The sequence below is a fragment of the Oncorhynchus gorbuscha genome, linkage group LG16 (genome assembly GCF_021184085.1).
Source record: "Oncorhynchus gorbuscha isolate QuinsamMale2020 ecotype Even-year linkage group LG16, OgorEven_v1.0, whole genome shotgun sequence".
NCBI classification, from domain to species: domain Eukaryota; kingdom Metazoa; phylum Chordata; class Actinopteri; order Salmoniformes; family Salmonidae; genus Oncorhynchus; species Oncorhynchus gorbuscha.
In genome coordinates, this window is record NC_060188.1 from 9,884,312 (window position 1) to 9,900,430 (window position 16,119).

At 43.9% G+C, this 16,119-nt stretch overlaps 1 pseudogene; it reads right to left on the minus strand.

The window, feature by feature from the left end:
• The window catches only part of LOC123998976, an 899,899-nt pseudogene that overhangs the window by 2,908 nt on the left and 880,872 nt on the right, over positions 1-16,119 (minus strand).

The window sequence follows — 16,119 nt, forward strand, 5'->3', positions numbered from 1 at the left end:
TTCGGTGGACATGGTGGGATCTTTGAGTCTAAAATTAATGTGAGAAATGGCAGTGGAAACACCTTTATGCGTAAATATTGATATAATGACCATCATACCGAAGTAAACTTGGCATCAAGCAATGATATGTTGTGTGATCCTCTCACTTCGACTCGGAAAAGCATGCAGTTTATTAAGCTACAGATGAAATAAGTTCTGAACTTCACAGGGTGGTGAAAGTAGAAGTGATGAGCTTTTATGCTCCTTTCCTATAAATATTAAGGGTCTTATTCTGGTGACATTATGATCGATGCTTGGCTGCCATTTGACCCCCAAATAATATTGCTCTAATCCATAATAATCTCATTATGTAGGTAGTCTACCTGCACTGTATCTGCGAGATGTTGGCTAGAGCACACATGCCCAGACCAGAATGGACACATTCGCTATATAAACAACAGTTTGCGACAAAACCATCAGTAGAGTTGATCATTTCGATGGAAACTCATTTAACATGGATCTTTCCATTTCGGAACATGGGAATTGACCTCAAAAGTTACTATGTATAGCACGTCATCACACACAGCCTTTTATTCACCACAAGTCTATTTGATAGAACCATCTCTGGTGGGAAAATGTGCATATTGTTTTATGCATATTTTAGAATACTCACATGAAAATCTATTTCAAATTGGATGGAAACCTAGCTACAGACAGCTAGTTTGTAGGTACAGTGCCTTGCGGAAGTATTCGGCCCTCTTGAACTTTGCGACCTTTTGCCACATTTCAGGCTTCAAACAAAGATATAAAACTGTATTTTTTTGTGAAGAATCAACAACAAGTGGGACACAATCATGAAGTGGAACGACATTTATTGTATATTTCAAACTTTTTTAACAAATCAAAAACTGAAAAATTGGGCGTGCAAAATTATTCAGCCCCCTTAAGTTAATACTTTGTAGCGCCACCTTTTGCTGCGATTACAGCTGTAAGTCGCTTGGGGTATGTCTATCAGTTTTGCACATCGAGAGACTGAAATTTTTTCCCATTCCTCCTTGCAAAACAGCTCGAGCTCAGTGAGGTTGGATGGAGAGCATTTGTGAACAGCAGTTTTCAGTTCTTTCCACAGATTCTCGATTGGATTCAGGTCTGGACTTTGACTTGGCCATTCTAACACCTGGATATGTTTATTTTTGAACCATTCCATTGTAGATTTTGCTTTATGTTTTGGATCATTGTCTTGTTGGAAGACAAATCTCCGTCCCAGTCTCAGGTCTTTTGCAGATTCCATCAGGTTCTTCCAGAATGGTCCTGTATTTGGCTCCATCCATCTTCCCATCAATTTTAACCATCTTCCCTGTCCCTGCTGAAGAAAAGCAGGCCCAAACCATGATGCTGCCACCACCATGTTTGACAGTGGGGATGGTGTGTTCAGGGTGATGAACTGTGTTGCTTTTACGCCAAACATAACGTTTTGCATTGTTGCCAAAAAGTTCAATTTTGGTTTCATCTGACCAGAGCACCTTCTTCCACATGTTTGGTGTGTCTCCCAGGTGGCTTGTGGCAAACTTTAAACAACACTTTTTATGGATATCTTTAAGAAATGACTTTCTTCTTGCCACTCTTCCATAAAGGCCAGATTTGTGCAATATACAACTGATTGTTGTCCTATGGACAGTGTCCCACCTCAGCTGTAGATCTCTGCAGTTCATCCAGAGTGATCATGGGCCTCTTGGCTGCATCTCTGATCAGTCTTCTCCTTGTATGAGCTGAAAGTTTAGAGGGACGGCCAGGTCTTGGTAGATTTGCAGTGGTCTGATACTCCTTCTATTTCAATATTATCGCTTGCACAGTGCTCCTTGGGATGTTTAAAGCTTGGGAAATCTTTTTGTATCCAAATCCGGCTTTAAACTTTATCACAACAGTATCTCGGACCTGCCTGGTGTGTTCCTTGTTCTTCATGATGCTCTCTGCGCTTTTAACGGACCTCTGAGACTATCACAGTGCAGGTGCATTTATACGGAGTCTTGATTACACACAGGTGGATTGTATTTATCATCATTAGTCATTTAGGTCAACATTGGATCATTCAGAGATCCTCACTGAACTTCTGGAGAGAGTTTGCTGCACTAAAAAGTAAAGGGGCTGAATAATTTTGCATGCACAATTTTTAAGTTTTTGGTTTGTTAAAAAAGTTTAAAATATCCAATAAATGTTGTTCCACTTCATGATTGTGTCCCACTTGTTGTTGATTCTTCACAAAAAAATACAGTTTTATATCTTTATGTTTGAAGCCTGAAATGTGGCAAAAGGTCGCAAAGTTCAAGGTGGCCGAATACTTTCGCAAGGCACTGTAAACTGCCTTATCTGACTGGTACTGAAAGCAGGTCTTAAAGGAAGAGTGTAATCTGGGTTTCTGTCTGATGTACTCTGTACTCACCTTCCCTGATACAATCTTCTCATAGATCTGAATGGGCTGGTCAGCAAAGAAGGGAGGATAGCCAGCAGCCATCTCATAAATCAGCACGCCCAGAGCCCACCAGTCCACCGCCTTATTATAACCCTGGGGGGAGGGGGGGTAGAGAGAAAGAAGAGTGTTAGATTCCCAGGGAAAGAGGCAGAACTAAGCACAAAAAGGAAGAATGGAACGTGTCATACATAAGCTCTTCTCTAGTCAGCGGTTGTAATCATGAGCTGTTTGTGAGTGGCTGTAGTGACATGATCTTTGCTGTGTCATGATAATGACCCCTATGTTATGGTAAAAACCCCAGCGTTGTTATAGATACGAGGTGCGACAGCAGGCCGGGGGTTTGGTGGTGACCGCTCACTTTGCTAAGGATGATTTCAGGGGCCAGGTACTCCGGAGTGCCACACAGCGTCCAGGTCCGGCCCTTCACTCGCTTTGCAAAACCAAAATCTGTTACCTGGGAGAAACACAGATGTCTCAGCAATGACAAACAGTTCAGTTCTGACATTTGCTTAAAGTTATACTTCCAGGATTTTGGCAATGATGCCCTTCATCTACTTCCCCAGAGTCAGATGAACTTGTGGATACCATTTTTATGTTTCTGTGTCCAGTATGAAGGAAGTTACAGGTAGTTTTGCGAGCCAATGTTAACTAGCTTTAGCATAATCACTGGAAGTCTATGGTATCAGCTAGCATGTGATCCCTTTAACACTTGAACCGCCTGGCCTTTCAGCCTACCAGCAGCCGCTAGAGACCATTGCCATGCATTCCCTTCAGCATATGTATCAGACGCAGAACAACCCCCAAGGTGTAGCAAACATAAGCACAAAGTAAAACGTAAAAGAGAATTGTAGCAATCTGCAAGGCACTGTCAAATTATTAACATGGGCGTCGATGCAGATATATAGGCATAACAAACTCATTACACCATTGTTCTAGATTAAATTAATTTATTCACCCTTATCATTCAGTTAGGCCTAATTGCAATTAGATTGTGAAGTAACTTGCACAATTCTCACCCATTTGTCATTCATTCAGTGGGTTGGGATCATTTGCTTCCTTGGATAGAGTCAAGGATATGTTTGGCATTTTTCTAAAGGCCTACTGCAACACACAGCATATTTTCCTTTCCCTTACAATACATTAGTAATAAGAGTTATAGTAAATAAGTCAGTTCCATAACGACATCTTTTACAAAGTAAAACATAAAAGAGAATGGTATCACCCAGCAAGGGGCGCAGTTAAATGATTTGCTTCTTATAAGACATAAAACTCATTACACTATTGTCTTGAAATTAAATCAACCTCGTCACCCTCCTTATCATTCAGTTTGGCCTAAATTAAATTGTGTACTAAGGTTTATTTAAGAGCATTTACAAAATCAGGGCACGTATAATGCATTTAATGTGTCGTATGTACAGCACACCCATGCTTGTTCTCCATTAGTCCCACCTGTATAGCTAGCCAGCCATTTGACTATGTGTGTGTTCTCACCTGTATGTATCCCTGGTTGTCAATGAGCAGGTTCTCTGGTTTCAGATCTCGGTAGATGAGGTCCAGTGAGTGAAGGTATTCAAAGGTCAGAACAATTTGGGCGGCGTAGAAGCGGGCGTGGGGCTCACTGCAGGCAGAGAGAGAGCGAGGTCAGAGGGTAACGTGGACACCACCATATATTTACTAGGAGGCTGTTGTGGAGTCATGGTCTATGGAAAATGGGGAGGGTTAACTACTGTAGGTATTTGGTTATATTTCCAACAGTAGGAGACCAGTAAACAGACTCACCTGAACCTGCCAATTCTCCTTAAATGTGAGAACATCTCACCGCCAGGGACATACTCCATCACCATATACAGGTTAGTGTTGTCCTACAGAGAGAAATATTTCACACAGTTGAGTTGTGAACCTCACCTTTACACACAAACGTGGAAGTATGTTCCGTTAGGAAAATGTGGCGCCGGACATTTGACCACATTTAAAATTGACCAGACACATTCGCATTGGGAGCGTAACCTGATTAGGGGGTCCACCCACGGTGCTCAGAATGACAGGAATCACATTTAGATTATGGTACTTAATCATAACAGAACATGCAAGCCCAGGATGCAATGACGTGTCCCCTTACTGCACACTTTGAAGATGTTAGAATAACTGTCCACATGTACTTTCCCTCAGCCAACAAGACCAGTAATAAATAGTAAAACCACTAGCCTATGCACAGGCGGAGCGTGAGTTTAAACTTGGGGAAGCACATAACAAATTGCACCTTTATAATAAAACATTCCATGCATCATCCCATTTGCAGACTTATGTAAGATAGTAGGCTATTTGTAATGTGATGAGCATATCGGATAGTCATCATTTAGACTAATAATACAACTCAAATGTTTGTATAAAGAGTTGTATGAATGGCTGTGTGCATATAGCGTAGATGCCTGGGCTACAGCAGACATCCTTCTTTCTTTGCATGGGAAAAACACATCTCATTCAATTCTACTACACCTTGTGTGACTGGAGACATTAGCAGAATCTTTAACACCACAAATGACAGGGTAGCCTACTCTGCTGCCATTGACAAACAGATCAATAAAAACAACGTTGTCCATAGAATAGGCCTATGAGAAGGGGAGACAAATAGGAGGGCAATCTAAACTGGAGGAGGAAATGATTGCCCACCCCCAAAAAAACCTTAAGTGGCACTGACCCAACAATGATAGAGTGAATATGAGCAGTGCACAGTCACCGGTGATCTGGCCGATGCTCTCCGCTGTTGCCAATAAGATAAACAGTAAACCTAAGTTGAATTTTGATAACTAAAAAGACAGTTGAGTCTTTTCATTGTATTCTCTTTACAGAAATAGCCATATGCTTTTCAAACTGTTTTCCAACAATTGAATTTGGAAATATTGCAATATGCCTAGATGGGCCTCTACTTTTCAATGACAGTGGCAACCCAAATTGCGCACGCTGCCTTTCCTTCCGACTGTAGGCAATGAAATTTAAAACAATCCAAACTTTAAAAAATAAGAATGATTTAAGACTAGGGGAAGCTAATGTTCCTCTGTGACCAATTCACGCTTTAGTAGCCTCATTTGAATGATTGTATTTACTTATTTCTGTATAGACAGGAGTAGGCCAATTAGGCTATAATCATTTTGGAAATTTAACTCAATTTACTTTGAGAGAGCTTAGCTTCCCCAAGCCTTTTGGACACGCCCCCTATGAGCCATGTCAATCTACTATCCCCCATAGTAGAAACGTTGGCCTACTCTATTGGTCAGCTTGTCGAGAAAGAAAAAGCTCAAATAGACTCTGCGACAGTTGTGGGACGATAGAGCCCAAATTCATATAACCAGTAGGCCTGGCTACATAAAAACAGAAATGAATGTGATGCAACAGATCAGAACTTCAGCTTAAAATGTTGATCAACTGTTAACATTATTAGCGCAGCAATGCACCAAGACGACATGAGAACGGGTAATTGGCTACCGGACAATAAAAAACTAGTTGAAAACCAATAGATCATGAGAGAAATAGTATACTGGTTTCAATGCTATATGGAAGTCTTTATTAAATAACTGCCTCCACGGATATGGTTGGATTTTGCCTAGGCTACTTTGAAGCAAGGTAAAACATGACTCATATGTACTAAAACATTACAAATAATTATGTAGCTGTAGGTTCTCAAAATGCAAACTACAATTTAAACGCACTGCTGAAGCCTGCCTTCCGTTGCCTATGTATTTGAATGGTGAACAGGGAGCACACTTCCAATTACCAGTTGAGAAACAGAAATATTAGCTTTTTTAATCATGACCCATTAACTATTTTTAACACACAATTTAGAATTATTGCGCAATAATTGGGCTTATAAAAGCGCCGTCTGACAGATTTCTCTCTCAAAGGTTCTGTATCGGTATTTTGAGCACGTGTGATAAGAGACATAATTAATATACACACACACGTGATACACACACGTGGCAATTTAATTCCACAAAACGATGCAAATGAACATATACCGATAATCAACCGTCAAATGTAGTTACGTCAACTGGTACGTTCATCATTGAATAGGGTGGGTATTTGGGTATTTTTTCTCTTCTCCCGGACCATTGTTCAGTGCCAATTTTACTTCCCACCTTAAAAAATTAAAAAAATGCAGCCGAAATTTGGCTATTACCAGCTAATGGAAACACTGATGCACACACAAACGCATGAACCCACGCACGTCCAGCAGTACCTTGAAAGAGTGCTCCAACCGCACCAGGAAGGGGAAGCTGACGGCCTGCAGGATGCGTTTCTCATTCAGCGTGTGTTCTATCTGCTTCAGCTTCACCACCTGAGGGGAACAAACCAGGACACCTTGTTAAGCAAGGAGAGCCCCCTACATCTCTGACTAATGGGCTGAGAGACAGTAACAGCACCAGGGCTGGGGGGGGTCAGATCCATTTCACATAAATCAACTCATGAGATTAATATACATTTGTATTTATTAATATAAAAATATCTACATGTACTGTAAAAGAGGACTTGGAGTCAATTCACTAACTGAATTTGAATTAACTCAAACCCAGCTCTGAAAACCATACAACGCACAACTGACTCCCTACAGGCCACATTATCATACCTTCTGTTTGTCAAGTATCTTCATGGCAAAATGTTGGCCCGACTCTTTGTGCTTGACCAGCATGACTCGACCAAACGAGCCCGTGCCCAGGGTCTTCAGACGGTCAAAGCCATCCAAGGCCGCAGTGTTCTGGAGAGGAGAGCATGTCAGTTAGAACAGGGAAACAAGCACAACACCGGCCAGAGTGCCTATCAGGGTGCCAGAGTCAGGTTGAGTAGCAACACTGGACTCAAACTTCACGCTGTCCTGTCAAAAAAACACACCAAAAGCAGGATGTGATACGGATTCTGAGACATTCAAGAAGTGCAATGTGTCAGGCAACGGTTAGTCCTGCCAGTGCACACATATTGCAAAGGTATGAGTCATTCTTACATTACTACAATAGCAAATTAAACTTGTGTTAAGCTAAAAGAAAAAGGAGGGAAAGTGTTATGCTAAATGCTGCACATAATCATTCTATGTAGACCAGGCTCATTTATAGTGTATGCCCCAAAGCATTAAAAAAATGATAAGTTTCAACAAATGTGATTGTAGTTAGATCCAGCAGAGGGCCCACTTCCCTTCTCTCACCCAGGCGTGACTGACACTGGGCTGGGCTGCTGGAGTCTTGAGCGTGTGCAGGCCTGTCATTCATTCCCACACTTCCCTCTTTCCTAACTCACCTGTGCTGGATTCTCCCATTTCTTGAGGAAATCCTCTTTGGCTTTGGCAAGAAACTCCTTCACTGTAACAGAGCAAACAGATGGTTTAGCACCTACCCTACTTCACGACACATTGATTCCATCAGACACATTTAGATGAGAACGAGGATGTTGTGATACAGCAGAGGTTCACGTCTATAACCACTGACCAGAGCTATAATATAAAGACTTCTCCCTAAGGCTAAATAGTGATATTTTGGAGATTAACTTGAGCGTGTGATAGAATGAGTCTTGTGTACCTTACCGGTGGCACAAGTATATCCCATGTGTAGCCTAGCCCAAGGCTGCCCATCTCCCTCACCCTGGCCACACAGACAGGGCTTATTTCCACTGATGTTGAAGTCAAATCAACTGAGCTCATGTTATCTAATACTTCCTCCTCCAGCCATGTCAGAACGAGAGCAGAGAGCCAATCGATACAGGCATCTATGTGAATGTATTGTGTGTGAACACATTATGGTCTCTGTGCCAGTGAATGTGTGAGAGATTTGATCCACTCCAAAGTGACTTGTCATAACCTTTATACAGTCACACACTCTAGCTCTAATGCACACAGACACGGCATCACATGCAGAAGTGCAGCACATCTCTTCCTCTTATCTTTATTGGGCTGATCACTGTGCTTTGTGGGAACATGTAGATACCAGCCCTTCCTCATTAATCCCTGCTCATATCCATCTATGCCTCAGCACTGAGGACAGTGGCTGGCTGCTACTTGTATGAGAGTACCAGTGCCACTCAACACTGGCTGGCTGCTACTACTAGTAAGTTAGCATCAGTACCACCCAACACTGGGGACAGTGGCTTGCAGGCTGCTAATAGTAAGCAGTACTATTAATACTACTACAGGAGACAGAGGGCTGAGGGCAGGGGGGGGGGAATATGTACACTACAGTAAATCAATGGGTTTGTCAGAGGAAAGCTGAACATTTAAATGTCACCCTCTTAAACCAGTATGCAATTCTCTTTAAATTAAGAGATTAAACAGATCCCGAAAATCTTCTGTGTCAATTTATGGCTCACACATGGATAGCCTAATACACCATCTGTAATCTGGAGAACGCCACGCAGTTCTTACATTCCATAAACATTTTTGTTCTGACGAGCTGCGTGCTTGTCCCTTTCATAGTAAAAACACTTAATTCGTAATATATTGTAAGAATTGGAATTTGTAACATATCATACAAAATGGATGACGTTGTACACAATTGTTGGGGAACCATTTTGGCTCGTGAGAACAACTTTCAAAACTAGTGGATGAAATTATACAAAACCTCTTGAGCATCACTAACAGTCAAAACCTCCAAGCCATACAGACCCTTGTTATCAGCACTAATATCTCAGTGGTTCTGCTTTTCTCCATTCACAAAGGGGCTATAAACACACACCTACCCACCCCTCTAGCAGCTCTCTGGAGAACAACTCCAACAGAAGAGGATGACCAGAGAGCAGCACTGAACAATGTAGTCATGTTTATATGAACTACCATGTTGCTCCCATGCCAGAGCCATTGAGAAGAAAAGCAGACTGGTCTCCTGGGAGAGTACATTTCCCAGTCAGTTTGTTCCTTTAGGTAAACCACAACAGTCTCCATAGAAGACACCACTTCCTTACTGTAGGCCTACAACCAGAACTAAGGAGGAAATTTACATCTAGCTATCAAACAGCTCAACAGTTAAACCAACAATGGCCCAAGTGGAATTGACTTGATCTAGTGCAAACTTTGTTAGATTTGCAAGGCTTGGCTGCCACGAATACCATCTGATGGGTGGAAGATGATTCCTAGCCTTCCTCTCCACTGCCACCCTCCCTTACCTTCAGGGATCACTATGGGCATCTCTGGTGCTGCAACCGCAGCCTCTGCAGCCCCAGATCCAGAGGTGGACCCAGACTCCCTCTTCCTGCTACCATGCCTCCTGGAGCTCTTCCTGTGGCTGTCTGAGCCTGACATCAGCCCTGTCACTTCTATGTCGCGACCTGCCTCTTCTTCCTCGTTCCTCCTCACAGTGGTTGGCTCATCGCCCCTTCTCCCATTACGTCCAGAAACCCAGACAAGCTTCAACCTCCTTGGTTTCTTCTCTCACCTTCTACATTCACTTTCCAGTTGTCTGTCTGTCTTGTGTCCTGGCAAAGAGCAGAGCTCATTCAGCAGCCAGAGCCCCTGGTAGTCCAGAGCCAAATAAAGCCCACAGTGCTGTGCTCTCGTTACAACAACTCACATAGATCAATTAGACCTGTGCTCCGTTTGGGTCTATATTTATTCTGCACACATTTCTACCTCCTGCTCCCTATCCTGTAAACACACATCAACAGCAGGGGCCTGGTCACCAGGGGGAGGGGCATCACCACAACCAGGGGTTATATTTATGAAGCCCAGAGAGGAACTCTCCTATCCTATGGAAAAAAAGTCATGACAGTCCTCTGCTCTGTCAAACCAGGAGATCAACCTGAATTCCTGGCACCATCAACACAACCCATCGGTAGACCAATGGTTTTTTTCTGCTCAGATCATGTGACCAGGAAAACCTCCTGGGTCTATGTTAGAGGTCGTTTAATTTAATTTATTTAATCAATACACAGAAGTATATATTTTTAAACCTGCATATTTAGCTAACAGAAGTCCAGGTTAGCAGGCAATATTAACCAGGTTAAATTGTGTCACTATACAAATGGTATAGAGAGAAATAGTCCTATAATAACTACAACCTAAAACTTCTTACCTGGGAATATTGAAGACTCATGTTAAAAGGAACCACCAGCTTTCATATGTTCCGAGCAAGGAACTTAAACGTTAGCTTTCTTACATGGCACATATTGTACTTTTACTTTTCTCCAACACTTTGTTTTTGCATTATTTAACCAAATTGAACACATTTCATTATTTATTTGAGGCTACATTGATTTTATTGATGTATTATATTAAGTTCAAATAACTGTTCATTCAGTACTGTTGTAATTATTACAAATAAATTTTATTATTATTTAAATGTAACAAATAAAAATAGGCCGATTCATCTGTATCGGCTTTTTTTGGTTCTCCAATAAATCGGTATCAGTACGGCGTTGAAAAATCATAGTAGGTCGACCTCTAGTCTAAGTACCCATGTGAGATGCCACAGCAGGACGGTGCGAAACCATTTCAGATGTTTTCTAAAAAGCTTTTCTAAAGAAAAACCACAGTCGTCACATTACATTACATTTAAGTCATTTAGCAGACGCTCGTCACAAACCAACCACAGCAGTCACAAACCAACCACAGCTAAAACACATCCCCTCTAGTGCCCAATGCAACACACACCACTGTGCCCAGGATCGATGTCCCGATAAATCCCATCTCTCCCCTGGGCTTGGCTGGGACCTTGTGACGCAGGCACAGGGGGTTAGATTGGGGCCCGCTGACCGAGATTTCATTCTGTAGCCCGCCAAACCACATCCAGTCCCCAGTCCTCATTTATAGAGCACACTGCCCGCAGGCAACGCATTGGAGGCAGTGGACGAGTGGAGCTGGACATAGACGTGGGGGAGGGGGGTGATACAGAAAGCCATACTGTTGGGGGGGGGATAGAGGTGTGTGTATATATATATATATATAAGCGAGAGAGGGAGATATGGTGAGAGAGGAAGCGAAAGAGAGAGAGGCTGCAGAGAGACATCCGTTGGGTGTGTGAGAGTCCAGAGGAAATGAGTGATAAATCCACAACCCAGCCACTTCACAGACCTCAGTCTTTACAGTCCTTGTAGTTTGCTTCTGGCCACTGTACTGTCAGGTACTTAGGTTCAGTCAGCACTTGGAGTTACAAGAGGTGAGTGACTGGGCATTCTTACAAGAGTATCTGAGCATGCCCAGAAGAAAAGTGCCTTTAAAAAAATAAAATGAGTCAAGAAGCGCTGTGCTTTACAAATACCAGCCTGGCCCTGTTATGCAAGCCAGTGTAAACCACCCAGCCAGCGTAAACCACCCCACCAGCATAAACCACCCCGCCAGCCACACACACATTTATAGCCACAGTGAAAGCTCCACCTTGACAGTGTAGCGTCACAGGGCCAAATGCATGTCATTTCATACAGAGGGACTGACTACTGAGCAGTACCCACACAGAGGGACTGACTACTGAGCAGTACCCACACAGAGGGACTGACTACTGAGCAGTACCCACACAGAGGGACTGACTACTGAGCAGTACCCACACAGAGGGACTGACTACTGAGCAGTACCCACACAGAGGGACTGACTACAACACTGGAATGACATGTTCAGATATGCAAAGCCAGATTGAAGGAAGCTTGGGTGAGTCAGACATCTTGTCCCCGAGACAGACGCATGTGGCCCGGAGCACATAGAGGGAACCCCGCTGGACAGACACAGACAGGTTTCCCGGGAGACAGACAAACGGCTTCCCTGGAACTTTGTGACGCAGCCGACACCAGGCAACAGAACAAAACACGAGGTGCTGAATCAAAAAGAGCTGTGTGTGTTGGCCACACAACATCAGTACAAAAACAACTAACCTAGCCAAAAACCAAAGCTAATCAAATTGAGTCTACTTCCGTAAAACCCGGACCAAAGCAAAGTCATCCTGCCCAACACACACAGCTATGTCTTACTATACTTGACGACTTTTTGGGGACACATTGTTTTTGTGATTCCCATTCAAAATCCTATTTTCCCTACACCTAATTCTAACCCTAAAATTGCATTTTTAGAAGTGAGAATCAGCTAAATGTCCACACTTGAATTTTAGTTGGTTTAGCATTTTTGTGAGAACTTTTGGTACTCACAAATATAGTAAAATGCACACAGAGAGCACCGAATCCACAAGAGAACTGGAAACCAGTGTGATTGTGTACGGACCGCTGACACATCCAGTCACATCCCCCTGCCCCCCTCAAGCCACTCCAACCAATCACTCCCCTCTCTCATGAGTGTTGTGGAAAAGGCTCCGCCCCCTTGCTCCAGTCAAGTCAGTCACTCACTCCAGCAGTGGGCTTCTGGCTCCTCCTGTGGCTGGCAGTGTCTGCCCTCCCCACCGCTGGTGTTTCCCAGACAGGGCCCAGCGTGCAGGAACAGCCTCCCCGCCAGCCTGTGCAGCATCGACATGGCACCAGCCTAGGACCTGTAGCAACTAGCAAGGAAAAAGTGTCCTTCAGAGAGGAGCCCTGAACTTTGAGACAAGTGGAGCACCACCAACCCTTAGAGGATTCTGTATAGGAGGTTGGATATCTGACTAGACTTGAAGCTGTCCTGCCATGTTATGTAGGTAGAGACAAAGCCTGACACTCTGCAGCAATGAATCCAGAGGCTCTTCCACTTCCTGCCTGAGCTCATACACAGTCCACCCTGCTCCTTCCTGTGGGCCCTGGCTCAGCTCTCCACAGCAACGCCTCCGCTATGTCTGTCTGTATCAGGGAAGAGAGGGCAGGCCGGGCTGAGAGACAGGGTCCACCTGAACCGGACCTTAAGCCTCACCGTCCTATATAGTCTCGTCTCTCAGAGCGGGCTGCATGTTGTCCTTTTCCTCTGGTTGTCCAGTTGAAAATAGCTGCCCTGCCGTGGTGGGCGTAAGCGTCTGAACCCCCGGTCTGCACCTGTCTCTGGGGATCAGGGCGGGCCCATAGCGAGGCCATCCAGGCCGATAAGGATGTCAAGCATGGCATGTGGACAAACCTCTGACGGCCCTGGGACCTCCTCTGCCCCCGCCCAGGGGTCGGATCTTAGCAGTGTGCAGCTCACCTCTAATCCCTCCATTAATACAACATTAATACCATTTAAGAACAAAGCTGTGTGCTTAGACAACTGAAAGGCGGTGGAGCAGTGATCTCTGGGCGGCCTCGTTTCAGTGGGACATAGACCCAAAGACAAGGGTTAATGCTACCAGGCTGGTCCGCTCTTCACATGTATGCTCTACAAGCAGCCGAGGCTCATTTCACAGACACCCGTTCCAACCAAGCGCACACCAATGTAACAGCTAGTGTTATGGATGCATAGCCTACACAACACTGTTTTTCCAAACCTGCTCCGGGACTGCCACTCCTCTACATGTAAACAGAAAAAGCATTTAATGGAGTTTGGATGGGATGCTGCATTGCATTCACCCTCCATGGAAAGCTCTATTAGAGAAGGTGGTTCATTTCCATAGCGATACTGAACATTTCAGTTACAGAGGGTTAAAAGACCAGGATATCAATGAGGGAGAGACAGTCACCACTTACAGGGAAGCAGAGACAGTGGAGGAAAAGGGAAGCAGCAGGGAAACAAATGGATGGCACCGGCTAAAAGCTGTGCAGAGCAGCTTGAGAGGGAGCCGCGACCCAGAGATGGGCAGGAGGGCACACAGAGTGTTCTTGTTCTAAATGCTGTTCATCACATGATGTTCAAGAGACTCCTCAGCATCACGGTTTAGCCTGGAGAGGATCACACCACCCGCATCATATGATCCTGCCCCTGTGCCTTCAGTGTCCCACCACACCCTCCTCTCTCCTTCAGTCAAGTACAGTGTGGGATTCAAGGCTGATGACCACTACTGGGTTTACATTGGGGTTCCCCCGAGTAACATCCATTATATAAACAAACAGACATCTGGCAAAGTTTGGCTTCTTAAAGTTGTATAGGCTGGGGCAGGGATAAACACTGAAGACCCAAAAAAAGAGGAACATAACAAGGACCATTCTATCCTCTATTCCAAACTAGGCTGACCATTTCTCCTGAAAAGCTGCATCCAAAAAGGACATCTGCAGTGTGTTTAAGTCCTATACATAGCAATTTACACTGAAAGTAGAGGATCTTCCCTCTGCTAACGGACAGGTGTGCCCCTGTAGTGGCACCGATTGGCCAAGACCAGGGAAGGGGAAGGGCAACTGGCAGCCTGTGGCCACCCCTTGGATCAATTTTCCCCCAAACATTAAAAAATATATATATATATATTTGGGGGAGGGGGACTCAGACAGGGTCTGAACATACTTTTGAGCGATAGAATTAAATGTTATTCGTCACATGCTTCGTAAACAAACGATGTAGACTAAATGTATCTGCATGATTCCCAGCCGAAACAGTTTGGAAGAGTATGTGCATATATTATAACGTTGTCTTTGGACTTCGGAGAAGGTTTTTCCACAGCTGTTCAGAGCCCCGTCAGTGATTGGTCAACAGTAGGGACTCTTCAATAAAGTATTTTTCATTCAGCGAAATAACTCATTTTCATGCACATTTTTTAACCACAAAAAACTGCACCAAACATCTTAGATGTAAAATTGCATGACTAAGATCTCTGCAAAAATTTCAACATTTGACAGAATTCTTGAGTTACCTTAGATTAATTATAATTGAGGAAGTGTATACTGGCTACGGCGTCTCAAAAGGGACAAATAGTACTATTGCCACATTTCTCATTTTTCAAGCAAAGGTCTTAAGGGAATATGCAAGCATCCTAGTTCGGCTAGGCGCCAGCCAAACAGAAGCATGCTGCCGCCTTAACAGTGAAATGCTTACTTACAGGCCCTTCCCAACAATGCAGTGAAAAATATAGACAAAAATAATAACAAGGAATAAATACACAATGAGTAAGGATAACTTGGCTATATACATGGGGTACCAATACCGAGACAATGTGCTGGGGCACAAGGTAATTGAGATAGATATATACATAGGTAGGGGTAAAGTAGCCAGGTAGCCTAGTGGTTAGCGTGCTGGGCCAGTAACCGAAAGGTTGCTAGATCGAATCCCTGAGCTGACAAGGTAAAAATCTGTCGCTCTGCCCCTGAACAAGACATTTAACCCACTGTTCCTTGGCCGTCAGAGTAAATCATTTTTTTCTTAACTGACTTGCCTAGGTAAAGGTAAAATAAAAAGTTACTAGGCAACAGGATATATAACAAACAGTAGCAGCATGTGAGATGAGTCAAAAGAGAGTGCAAAGAGGGTCAATGCAGATAAGCAAATAGCTACCTGGACTAACTATTTAGTAGTGTTATGGCTTGGGGGGGTATAAGCTGTTCAGGGTCCGGTTTGTTCCAGGCTTTGTGCATTGGTACTGCTTGCCGTGCAGTAGTAGAGAGAACAGTTTGACTTGGGTGGCTGGAGTCTGACCATTTACGGCCTTCCTCTGACACCAACTGGTATAGCGGTACTTGATGTCAGAGAGCTCAGCCCCAGTGATGTACTGGGCCATACGCACTACCCTCTGTAGCGCCTTGCGGTTGGATGCCAAGGGGTTAACATACTAAGCAGTGATGCAGCCATGCTCTCAATGGTGCAGCTGTAGAACTTTTTTTAGGATCTGAGGGCGCATGCCAAACCTTTTCTGCCTCCTGTAAGGGGAAGAGGCTTTGTTATGCGTTCTTAACAACGTGTT